Here is a 12,215-nt window from a genome sequence, read left to right on the forward strand (position 1 = left end):
TTCAGCAGAATCTCATCAAGAAGCATCCACTCCTGGAAAGAATTCAGAGAAGCCTTCCTTAGAAGATTCAGAGCCAATAAAACACATGAAATGCACATGTGCCACCTGGAGACAATCCGCCAATATGATAACGAAGCACTCTCAGCCTATATGCAGAGGTTCCAGGAAGCCATCAACAAAGTCTCGAATCTCGATGAAAGGGAGGCTCTAAGCATATTTCGAAGAAACCTGGATCCAGAACACAATGAGAGGTATATTGTGGAGTTGATAAACAAAGAGCCCCAAAGCCTGGTCGCGGCTTATTCCATGGCAGCCCGGTTCATAAAAGAAACAGATGTTCTCCAGGCGCTGAGAATGACTCCGAATGGAGGGAACAGGAACAAATCTTCTGATGACCGACCGAAAGGGGGTTACCATCAGGAGAAAAAGTTCAAACAAAGCAACCAAACCCAGCAAACAAATGTGGTACAAAATACCCCAATTTTCCAAAGATTGGGTCCTAAAACAGAGTCCAAAAGTGATCCCGGTCTCCCTAAGCAGCAAAGGGAGCCCAAGCAAGAGCCATAGTGGACACAACTAAACAGAACCCGAGATGAGATACTAAAGGAGATCAAGGGATAGCCATTCTACTATCCTCCAAAGCCAATGCAGACTCCGCCAGATAGCAGGCCTTACAACAGGCAGTGCGACTATCATGAAACCCATGGACACAAGACTGAAAATTGTCTCTCTTTAAAATACTTCATTGAAGATCAAGTCAAGAAAGGCAACCTAAATCAATACATCTCAAGGGAGAAAAATCAGAGAGAGGAAAGGCAAAGAAAAGGCAAGAATGTGGGAAACGTGGTCCTGGGAGGTTCACACTCTCCCCCTAGGAGCCCGGGCTCAGGAGATGAGGTATTGTCCATTCAATCCTACCCGGAGATGATCATCTCATTCAGCAACAAGGATTATGAAGGAGTCAACCTAAATCACAACGAAGCCTTGGTCGTAACACTTGATATCTTTGACAACGAAGTAAGAAGGATGTTGATCGATAATGGATCCTCAGTAAACATACTCTTCAAGCATACCGTGGAAAGGATGAAGCTTGGGAGCGTACGCTCAAATGAATGCCAAGAGGACCCTCTGTATGTGTTCGGGAACAACTTGGTCCCGATCCAGGGAACTTTATACTTGCCAGTCGTATTCGGATCGGGCTCAAACCAAGTTACCCATATGATAAAGTTCTACGTGATCAATACTCCTTCATCCTACAACGGCATAATCGGGCGCTCGGCCTTGACCAGGATCCAAGCAATCACCTCCATATCACATTTGAAAATCAAATTCCCAACTCCGACCGGGGTAGGAGAAATCAAGGGAGACTATGAAGTAGCTGAAAGATGTTACAGCCAGGCTCTGGTAATGGCTGAAACCCACCAAGGCAACAAGAGAAAGGCCGTGGTACTCCGGAAACAACAAAGTATTAAGAAACATCGCCCCCACTCAAGAGATGATGCGAGGAAAGAAGTTCAGGTCATAGAGTCCCTCTCAAATCCGAAAGCAACCAAACCAAGCTCAGAAGAGCAAAAAAGCAACCAAGTCACAGAAGGGATTGAATTGAGCCTAGGCCTTGCCCAAACCAACCCTACTGTGCAAGCAACCAACCCAGAAAAAATTAGAAAAATAAACAATAAAGAGATAACAGCCCAGGCTCAGATTTATATGAAAAAGAACGCAGAGGCTCGCATCCAGAAGATGGTATCAAATACGGATCAATCCAAGATAGAGGCCGCCGTTGAAACAGAAACAATTCTGATCAATACAAGCGATCCTTCCAAAAAGATAAAGATAGGATCCGGGCTCGAGGCTAATTTTAGAAAAGACCTGGTTTCGCTACTCCAAGGGTACTCTGACATATTTGCTTGGACACCAAGAGACATGCCCGGTTTAGATGAATCCATAGCGATGCATAGCTTGGACGTCAACCCAGAGAGGAAGTCAGTCAAGCAAAAAAAAAAGAAATTTTGCCCCGGAAAGGCAGAAAGCAATCGATGAAGAAATTGAGAAACTACTGAAAGCCGGAATAATATGCGAAGTCAAGTACCCGGAATGGCTGGAAAATGTAGTGATGGTGAAAAAAGCAAACGGAAGATGGAGAATGTGCATCGATTACACAGACTTGAACAGTGCATGCCCCAAAGACCCCTACCCTCTGCCAAATATTGATCAATTGATCGATGCAACCTCTGGGCACGTGATGCTAAGTTTCATGGATGCCTACTCGGGGTACAACCAGATCAAAATGAATCCCAGAGACATTCTAAAGACAGCATTCATCACCCACAGGGTGGTCTATGCCTATGTAATGCTGCCGTTCGGATTGACTAATGCGGGAACAACATATCAAAGGCAATGAATAAAATATTCAAGGACCAGATTGGAAGGAACCTGGAATCCTACGTGGACGATATGATTGCAAAATCCACAAGCTTCCCCGGGCACATAGGAGATCTGAGAGAATGCTTCGACAACTTGAGAAAATACTCACTCAAGCTCAATCCAGAAAAATGCACATTTGGAGTAGGGGCAGGAAAATTCCTTGGATTCATGATAAGCAACCGAGGAATTGAAGCCAACCCAGAAAAGATAAAGGCAATCCAAGAGATGAAGGCTCCTAGAACACAAAAATATGTGCAGAAGCTAGCAGGATCACTAGCTGCACTCAGAAGATTCATCTCCAAGCTAGCTGAGAGATGCCTACCCTTCTTTGACCTGTTAAAAGGAGCAACCAACAAGAGAGAAGTCAATTGGAGCCAGGAATGCCAAAGCGCATTTGAAGAAATCAAAAAGTACCTTTCTCAACCCCCTGTTTTAACGAAAGCTCAACCCGGGGAACCCCTATCCCTTTACCTGTCAGCAGGGGCCCTGGCAGTTGGAGCAGCCTTGATCAGGGAAGAGAACGGCAAACAGCAACCAGTTTATTATGTGAGCCAAGTGCTAAAAGATGCAGAGACCCGGTACCCGAGTCTAGAAAAGTTTGCTTTTGCCTTAGTCACAGCATCCAGAAAGCTAAGACACTACTTCCAGGGAAGAGAAATACGGGTTGTAACAAATCAACCATTAAGAAAGATAATACACAAGCCAGATGTCTTAGGGAGATTGGTAAATTGGGCAGTTGAGTTAAGTCAGTTCAATCTAAGTTTCATTCCTAGAACAGCAATCAAAGCCCAGGCTCTAGCTGATTTCATCATAGAATGCAATTTCCCAGAAGAAGAGCCCGCGCCCATGAGCATTGACCCTGAGAGAAACACAGATCAAGAAACAGAAGCCTGGGCTCTCAAAGTTGATGGTTCTTCAACAAATGAAAGATCGGGAGCCGGGCTCATCCTAAAGAGCCCGGAAGGATTCACAATTCAAACAGCAATCTCCTTTGCATTCTCAGCAACAAACAACCAGGCAGAGTACGAGGCCTTGATTGCAGGATTGAAACTAGCAACAACACTCAGGATCCAGAATCTCAAAATCTACAGCGACTCCCAGATCATCGTAAAGCAAACAAATGGCGAGTACATAGCCTAGGATCCAGTTCTAGCCAATTACCAGGCTCTGGTCCAAAGCTACCTAGCCTCCATACCAACAGTCCAAGTCATCCAAATCAGCAGAGAGGAGAATTCAGAAGCTGATGCATTGTCCAAACTTGTTCAAAATTCATCAGATCTGGATTGCTCCGTCTACTTCGAAGAATTGCAGAAACCAAGCACAGAGTCTGAGGAAGTCATGGAGATAGAAAACAGTCCGAATTGGATGACTCCATTCATTAACTACTTGGAGAAGGGAGAGCTCCCGGAGGATAAAGGGAAGGCTCAAAGGTTAAATGCAAAAGCTTCGAAATTCTTCATGGAAGAGGGAATACTCTATCGCCGGACCTTTTCCTCCCCAATCCTCAAGTGCATAGGCCCAGGAGAGGCACAATACTGCCTCATGGAAGTTCACGAAGGAATCTGCGGGGACCACATGTCCGCAAAAGCACTAGCTCACAAAATCATAAGGCAGGGGTACTACTGGCCTACTATCCACCAGGATTCAATAGACTTTGTGAAAAAATGCAAGGAATGCCAACACTTCAGCAATGTGACACGGATGAGCCCAGTCCTACCCTCCTCAGTCTTGTCACCAATCCCATTTGCTGTATAGGGAATTGATATCATGGGACCCTTTCCCAGAGCCAGAGGAGACCTCAGGTACTTACTAGTCTCAATTGACTATATGGCAAAATGGGTAGAAGCAAAGGCAATGAGGACAATAAACCAACAAGACTGCATCAAGTTTATGGACAACATATTGATGAGGTTTGGGATCCTGAGGGTACTGGTCTCAGATAATGGTCCATAGTTCGTTGGTTCAGAATTCGAATCCTACCTTCAAGAAAGGGGCATCCGGCACAAGAAGTCATCAGTAGCCTACCCTCAAGGAAATGGGCAAGTTGAAGTAACAAACCGAATACTTCTCAGGGGGATAGAGAAGAGACTCAGGGAAAGCAAAACCAAATGGCCAAAAGAATTGCCTAATGTACTCTGGGCATACAGAACAAGCCCCAGAACAAGCACAGAAGAAACCCCCTTCAAGCTGGCTTATGGAACTGAAGCCATGCTACCAATTGAAGTAGGATCCCCCTCCCATCGAGCAATCAACTTTGATGAAATAGCAAACGAGGAGGGGCTCAGAACGAATATTGAGCTAATTGATGAAGTTCGAGACCAGGCAGTGGCAAGAATGGAAAAATATAAGCAAAAAACAAGAGAGCACTTCAGCAAGAAGTCCCGGGTCAAAAACTTTCAAGTTGGAGACCTGGTCCTTCGAGACACGGAAGCTTCAGACCCCACAAACACTGGAAAACTAATGCCAAAGTGGGAAGGCCCATACAAAGTCAAGGAAGTTCTAAGGCCAGGAACATACAAGCTCATGAACATGGATAACTCTGAAGTACCAAATACATGGCACGGACTCAGGCTCAGAAAGTTTTACCAGTAGAAAAGCAACCAAAAGCAACCAGAACTTGTAGCCTATGGCAAGCAACCAATCTATGATCCGATATCTTGTATGAAAAAAAAAATTTGCAAATCAATGAAATGAATTTTCCTTTCTCAGAAAGTTATTACTTTTAAATCAACACCCGGGTTAGAAGCAAAAAACGAAAGCAACCACTATTTGCTTAGAAAAATTCTAAGTAGATGGAGCAATCACCAATCCGGGTTAGACATACCCGAATTGAAAGCAAATTTAAATTCAAAAAACAACCCGGATTAGCATTCAAATCCGGGTTACAAACAACCATTATGTACTTAAAATTTCCAAGTACATAAAGCAAAAAAAACAAATATCAACCCGGGTGGTTCATATACCCGGATTGAAAGCAAATTAAAAAGCAAAAAACAACCCGGATTAGCATTCAAATCCAGGTTGCAAACAACCATTATGCACTTGTATTTCCCCAAGTACATAAAGCAAAAAATAATAATTCAACCCAGGCGGGTATCATACCCGGATCGAAAACAATTTCAACAGCAAATCCGGATACAACTTCATATCCGGAACAATCCGGATATAAAGCCCATCCGGATCGGGGGCATTGCCATAACCTGAATCAGGATCATTTTCGCAATAGAGCCAGGATCCAGATTGCTCATAAAAATAAAAACAACAGATGAAAGAAAAGCAAATATTTTCTACGACGGAAGAAAGGTTCAAAGCAGGATCCGGATCGCCATCGATCCGGAACAAATCCAAATATTACATATAGTTTAAATCAAAGTATGAAATCAAGAAATCCTAGAAATGAAATTACATGGGCGGGGCCCGAGAAGCTTTGCAAAGCTGGTCCGGATCTAGAGGAAGCTGGGGCTCGGACCATCATAGGGTTCCAGTTCTCCTTGACCCTGCTCAACTGCAGCCTTTGCAGCAAGGAACTCCTGGATAAAGCTCTCCCAGGAAGCAAATGGGTCAGTTTTGATATGACGCTCGGCAACCACCCAGGACTTGCGCACCTCGGGAACCCCGGCCTGAGCAACCTCGAAGTCATAAACATCGCTGGCCTTGAACTCAGCAATGATGGCCTCCTTGTTCAGATTCTCTTTAGCAGCAAGCTCGGCCTTGAGCCTCTCAACTTCCTGGGCCAGCCCCTCGGCCCGGGTCTCCGAATTCTTCAATTTCTCGTTCAACCCGGCCTCCACAACCCGGAACCCCTCCCGGGCCTCCTCCAGCTCACCCCTTAGGGAATCAGAAAGCATATTCTCAGCTTTAGTCCGGTTGTTAGCCTCCTTGAGCTCAGTGAAGGCAACATCGGAGCAGATAGATATCGCACTCCCGAGCTGAGAAACAAAAAAAAAGAGATTATAAGCAAAAAGTGGATTGGGGGGCATAATCCGGAACTACGGGATTCAAAATTCAGAAGTTACCTGCCCCCATTGACCTGTGACCCTTCTCAAGGCAGCTGTCATATTATAACCCTCAACCTCCTCCCAATCTTTCTCGGAGGGAATACTGGACATGAACCCGGCTAGGTCGATTAGAGTTTTGGTTCCTATCTTCACGGCCTCTCCATCGGCCCCTCGGACTTCCGAATCACATATAACCCGGTTGGAAACCACGGTTTTGCCTGGTGTTGTATTGAATAATTGTGGTTACAAACAAGTGTATGAAAGTGACAAGTATATATTGTCAAAGCATGGTACTTTTGTTGGCTTTGGTAATATATGTAATGGTATGTTTATGTTGAATGTTAATGTCTCATTTGATGATGAATCTGCTTGTATGGCTTCTAATAGTACTAACAATAATTCGAATAAATCTAAATTATGGCATGCTAGACTGGGACATGAACATTATAAAAGAATAAATGATATGTCTAAAATGAGTCTCATACCTGCTATTGATATAAACAATGAGAAATGTAAAACATGTATGTTAACTAAGATAACCAGAAAGCCTTTAAGGACGTAAACAAAATATCTGAAGTGTTGAAACTGATACATAACGATTTATGTGATTTTCATGCTACACCTTTGTTGGGAAATAAAAAATATGTCATTATATTTATTGACGATGCATCTAGATATTGCTATGTTTATTTGTTGAATACTAAGGATGAAGCTTTTGAAAACTTTTAAATCTATAAAGAAGAAGTAGAGCTACATAAAAGTACTATGATTAAAAATCTGCGTACTGATAGAGGAGGTGAGTATTATGATCCAGTATACTTTCAATCTACTAGTATAATACATCAAACCACTGCACCTTATACACCACAATAAAATGGTGTGGCAGAAAGGAAGAATAGGACTTTGAAAGAGATGGTTAATTTCATGTTATCGTATTCGGGTTTGAATGAAGGTTTTTGGGGTGAGGCTATGTTAACAGCCTGTTATTTGTTGAATAAGATTCCTAATAAGAGGAATAAATTTACCCCTTATGAACTTTGGTATAAAGAGCCACCAAAATTGAGTTTTCTGAGAGTTTGGGGATGTAGACCAGTTGTAAGGCTTACTGAACCCAAATGGAGAAACTTGGGTGAAAGAGGTTTAGATTGTATTTTTGTGGGGTATGCTGAGCATTCCATTGCATATAGGTTCTATGTATTAGAATCTAATGATTATGTATCTGTGAATACGATTATCGAGTCAAGAGATGCTGACTTTGATGAAAATAGATTTACATCTATACCTAGACCAAGAGACATGATTCATAATTCTTTCAGTAGGAACCCGGTTTAAACTGAAGATGTTCATGGACCTTCTGAACCAAGGAGAAGTTTTAGAGCTAGAAAAAACAAATCATTTGGACCTGATTTTCAACTTTATTTGGTTGAAGGTTCAAGAGATGAGGTTGAGATTGAGTCTAAGTACCAATATTGTTTTATTATTGTGGAGGATCCAAAAACATTTAATGAAGCAATGACATCAAGGGATGTTGCATTCTGGAAAGAAGTTATTCAGGATGAGATGGATTCTATCATGAATAATAACACATGGGAATTGAGTGATCTACCTCCTGGCTGTAAAGCATTAGGAAACATATGGATCTTCAAAAGAAAAATGAAAGTGGACGGTACCATAGACAAATTTAAATCCAGATTGGTTATACAAGGCTTTAGGCAAAAAGAAGGGATTGATTACTTTGATACTTATGCTCCTGTTGCTAGGATTTCTACTATCAGGTTGTTGATAGCACTTGTATTTATACACAATCTTGTAATTCATCAAATGGATGTAAAAACTGCATTCTTGAATGGTGAATTAGATGAGGAGATTTATATGAAACAACCGAAAGGGTTTCTTATGCCTGGTAGTGAGCACAATGTGTGTAAATTGAAGAAATCTTTGTATGGTCTTAAACAAGCACCAAAAGATTGGCATAAAAAATTTGATAGTGTGGTTTTGTCTAATGGTTTTCTTCTTAACCAAGCAAACAAATGTGTATATAGCAAGTTTGATGCTTCTGGTAAAGAAGTTATAATTTGCTTATACGTAGATGATATGTTGATTTTTGGTACTGACCAAAATCAAGTGGATAAAACCAAGAAATTATTGTCATCTAATTTTGACATGAAAGACTTGGGAGAGGCTGAGGTGATTCTTTGTATAAAGATCAAGCGTACGAAAAATAGTATTTCAATTTCTCAATCTCATTATATTGAAAAGATTCTGAAAAGATTTACTTTAATAATTGTTCTCCAGTTAGCACTCCTATTGATCCTATTCTTAAGCTAGTATCTAGTAAAGGAGTTGTAGTATCTCAACTTGAATTCTCAAGAGCGATTGGTAGCCTCATGTATGCCATGATAAGCACTAGGCCAGATATAGCCTATGTTGTTGGTAAGCTTAGTAGGTTTACTAGCAAACCAAGTTCACATTATTTACAAGCTTTTAGCTGAGTGTTCAAGTACTTAAAAGGAACCATGGATTATGGTTTGACTTATACTGGATTTCCTTCGGTTCTTGAAGGTCATTCGAATGCAAGTTGGATTTGTGATAAAGAGGATCATTCTTCTACGAGTGGTTGGGTATTTCTTCTTGGGGAGGTGATATTTCTTGGGCATTAGAAAAAAACAGAGTTGTATTACTAACTCAACAATGGAATATGAGTTTGTAGCATTATCAGCTGCTGGTAAAGAAGCTGAATGGCTAAGAAATCTGATTTATGAAATTCCATTGTGGCCTAAACCGATATCTCCCATATCTATCATATGTGATAGTGAGTCTGCCTTGTCTAATGCTTATAGAGAAGTGTACAAAGGCAAGTCTAGACACTTAGGTGTTAGACACAGCATGATTCGAGAGCTTATCATGCATGGTGTTATATCAGTGGAGTTTATAAGAACTCAACATAATTTAGCCGATCATTTGACCAAAGGGTTGAGAAGAGATCTTGTGTACAAATCGGCTGTAGGGGTGGGAATAAAGTCCATCTAAAATTTCTCATGTTGAGATACCCAATTCCCATCTAATATGACATTAGATGTTGAATTCAATGCGGAAAGCTTAACATCTAGAGATTGGAATACATTAATAGTATCATCCCAAGATATGTGTTCAGACCTGCAAGTTGAGGAGGTTGAAGTTTATCTTATTAATAGTTCTTTTGAAAAATTGCATATGTAGGTGCAAGAATAAAAGAGCTATCTATGTGAGCATGAAGTTTAGCTGCTTCAAGAAGTTAGGACTTGACTTTATTATGCTTATGAAGGATTAGGACACAAGGCTAGTAAAAGATAGTGTCAAGTGAGAACATTTGAGAATGTAAAGTTATGTGTATATTATCTTCATGTATTCATTATGAATAACAGAGGTTCAATCAGTTGTGATACCTTGATATTCGAATATTTAGGATGTGTAATATACTAATATGAAATTCAATCGTCATGATATTTCATGGATGCATAAATTTGTTGTTTGTTGTGATTTGGTTTAGTTAATTATGGATTACGCTAAAATGGGGGAGGATTGTTAGATATTTTAGTGTAATTGGATTAAATAGTTGACCAATGTGGTGTGCATGCTTGTTTGAGTTTATTATGATTTTCGGTATTGGCGGGGGTTGGTGTTAATGTGAAAAAGCATGTCTTTTAGACACAACTGCATACCTCAAAGGACGTGTCTTTTGGACATGTATGGATGTATTTTAGGACATGTATGGACGTGTCTTAGGACATGTCTTTTGGACACCTATATAATACTTGCAACAGATTTGGCCATCGATATAGAAAAAAAAACAAAAGGTTGGTTGTTGAATTCACACAAAATACATCATTCTCTATACTTATATTCTGATTTTATCCGGTTGAAAAGTTTGGATAACCACCAAATTGTTTCAATCTGAAATTGTTTGTCAAGACTTCAGAATAATCGAAGTTATCTTCAATTTTTCTACAACAAGTTGCACCCTAGTTTGTAAATTATGGTATTTTTTAATCAAATCATCTCAATTTATCAACACTCATCTCTATGGTCCAAATAACAGCAAGTACTTGGTATGCCAGTCTTACCCTGATGAATATTCTTTATATTCTGATTTTGAATCATATGGGAATTGTTTCACATCACCGGTGTTTCCTCGTGGGCTAAAACATAAACATGTTAAGGTGCATATCTGCTGCAATGGAGTGATTTGCTATACGAAGACTCATAAAAATTGAGAAATCTATCTCTGGAACCCTTTTGTTAGAAAATTGAAAATCATTCCTATGTTTGTAGAGGAACATTATCGCGAAGGTGTTGCAGAAACTTTTGGATTTTGCTTCGATGAGGAGAAAAGCGATTACCAGGTTGTGAAAATTAATTATACCACAGTGACATCTTTGGTTGATGTGTACATTCTAAGGAGTAATAATTTGAAAATCATCGGTGATTCTTGTCCAGGTGCCCGGTTTTCGCTAAGAGGGCACAATTTAGTGTATACTAAAGGAACATTGCTCTAGCTGGCAGAGGAAAGTCAGGGTTGCAAGGTTGTTGCATTAAATATGAATAATGCTATGTTTCGAGAGGCCTTAATGATTTATAATAATTGTTGGGTCCCAATGTGTTTGTAGAAGGGGGGTTGAATACAAACGTTACCAAATAATCGAATAAAATGCGGAATAAAAAATATGAAACAAAATTCAAGTTAAATAAAAATATTATTAAACTTGAAATGTGTTACAACAACTGTATCGATTACAAGGTATTAATCTCAAATCAATTATCACAAATCTAGAATAAATTCGACATGAACTTTTTCTATTTTTGCAATAATTAGAATCAAATGCTAAACGCGATTTGAGATTAAGTTCTAGGGATTTTAATCCGCTAGATTGATACACAAGAGCAAGATAAAGATTTCTAGTGGATTGGATTTAACTTTACAATCTAGAAATTTAATCTTGAAGTATGCAGATGAAAAGATGAAATATTTCTTCTTGATTTTCTTTTCTACCTTGTTTCTTGACTTCTGTGTTCTTTTTGTTTTTAGTTGCTGCTTCTCTGCTTCTTTTTAAATCAACAAACCAATAGAATTGAATTGGCATGACAATCCTATAGCTGGCAAGACTTTCGGTAGGACAATTGATTGAACTAGCAAGACAATCTGAATGAACTAGCATGACAATCAGAATGAACTAGCAAGACAATCATCCTCCTAGAGTAACTTTCGGTGAGACAATTGACAATGGCCTAGCATGACAATCGGTATGACAATCCTGATTGTCATGCTAGTTCATTTTCAATTGTCTTGCTGATTTAATGCTTGAATTTAATCCAATTAAACTTCTGAAAATTCCTAGAATTAATTCAGAATTAATTAATCAATTAATTCAATTAATAAATAAATTATTCTTCGCAGATATAATTTATTTTCTTGATTAAATTAGATGACTTAATTAATTAATAGAGAATTAATTCTAGTCTTGAGCAGCAACCATTCTTCTGCAAATCTTCTGAAAATCACTGAAAATTATGAATCAATTCCACCACTTCAACGTTGACACTCGATGTACTGTCTGGTTCATGAGTGACTAACTTCCGTGACGTTTCTTCATGTCTTGACTTTGACACTTTGATTTTCTTCAGATTAAATCCTTGTAATTTATTGATACCTTGACGAGATCTCTGTCACTTGATTAAATCCACGATCTTGATTTATATCACTGAGGCATGATCAACTTCTTGAACTTCTTCCAGTGAATTAACTCCTCAAGTCTG

Source organism: Apium graveolens, chromosome 4 (assembly GCF_009905375.1).
Source record: "Apium graveolens cultivar Ventura chromosome 4, ASM990537v1, whole genome shotgun sequence".
Classification (NCBI taxonomy): Eukaryota; Viridiplantae; Streptophyta; class Magnoliopsida; order Apiales; family Apiaceae; genus Apium; species Apium graveolens.